Here is a 1,650-nt window from a genome sequence, read left to right as displayed (position 1 = left end):
TAAATCACTTCACCTTTAAAGCAAATTTACCTAATTTGCAATTTCTTTAAAAATTACTCAAGCTGAACACACACGGAGAAGTTACTTTGCAATAGTATGTACATTAGAAAAAATTGCATACAAAATATCAGCATTAGGAGAAATTTACACTAGAATGCTGATAATTTTTCATTAGAGTGTTGTTGTTTTAAATCACAAACTAATGTGGAGAAAAATCAGAAGCAGTGAGAAATGAAAACTGACAGACTTGTCCCTCACTATTCAGTCATGCTGACAGATGAATAAATGAAGGAGCAAGTAAGGTGATAAGGATTTAAGGTTTTACCATTGTTTGTAACAGGTTAGCTCCATTTCAAAAGGTGTTGAGATACAGAGATCTTTAGAGGGATCCCTTAACCCTCCAGTTGTGGTTAGACTCTCAACACCCATCAGCCCCAGGCCAACATGGTCTCAGGGAGGATGGAAGCTGTAGTTCAAGAATATCTGCAGATGTAGGAGGGTGCTTGTTCACTTATCTCATTGGTGTTAAATCAATATCGGTGTTAAATCAATTGGATAAAGCCGAAAACCCAGATTTTTAAAATGGCTGGAGGAATAGAGGGTGGAGCTTGATTCTCTCTGTGGGTCTGCATCCCTTGCAGTTACTGAGAAATATTGGAACGGAAAGTGTTATTCCTAACTCTAAGGGACTAAAATGTTAATCTTTCTATATTATCTCTATATTTTGGAAAGGTTTTATAAATCAATCAGTCTGTCAGTCTGTCTGTTGTCTATGCATTTGGAACACCTCTTAGGATATCGTAACCAAATTTGGCATGGACTTGTTTCTGAGATTAAGGAACAAGTTTTGGTCTACGTGTGCCTAGGATGGGGTAGCACTTTGAAACAAGATGGCATTCTGAACCTTGCAAATCTGTACAGATTTGGACACTCCGTAACTGAAATGTCCCTCCCGGAGAAATCCCCTTCAGAGGAGGACCTAGCACTCTCCAAAGCAAGCATTGCAGGAGGAGAAGGCAGTTCCCTGCCCAAAATAAGAGGCAGAGACCATAATCAGCCAGATATTATTTTGTACAATATGTCTGATACTCATGTATTCATTACCCTTGTACTTTTATTATCCATATAACATTACTATTTTTAATGTAATCGCAAGCCGAACAAATGAGTGAAGCTCTTCTTAGCCTTCGATAGCTTTTAGCAGCTTATCTCTGGTAAACAAGATTTTGCTTTTGGGAAGCCAAGAGGTGAGCTATCTACTTGGAAGCTTGTAATAAATAAGCAAAGCATCAGCAGGCTCAAATTGCATCGTGGAATTTTCAGAAAGGGCAACGGCATTCCAATAAGGCTGGAAAGCCTTATAATCAGGCCAAACAGCTGGCCTGCCACTCAACTTTGGGCAGAGTAAATGGAGAGAGAGGACTGGAGGCCTAGAGGCAGGAAAACTGTAAGAGCTTTAAGGAAAGAGATATTTGGGGGCAAAATGTCTGCAGCAAGCCAAAAGAAGCAGTCCACCATTGCCGCTCTCTGCTATCCCTCTGTGCTACTAGGCTGATGCAGTAACTGTCTCCGGCAACTATGCCCTGAATGTGCTGTATGACCGAGAGCTCTGGAGTAGATGGAATTAATAGATCACTTTTGAAAACTGGT

The sequence above is a fragment of the Podarcis erhardii genome (genome assembly GCF_964252035.2).
Source record: "Podarcis erhardii genome assembly, chromosome: 13".
Taxonomy (NCBI): Eukaryota; Metazoa; Chordata; class Lepidosauria; order Squamata; family Lacertidae; genus Podarcis; species Podarcis erhardii.
The sequence above is the reverse complement of the archived record's forward strand: the minus strand, read 5'-3'. Positions refer to the sequence as shown.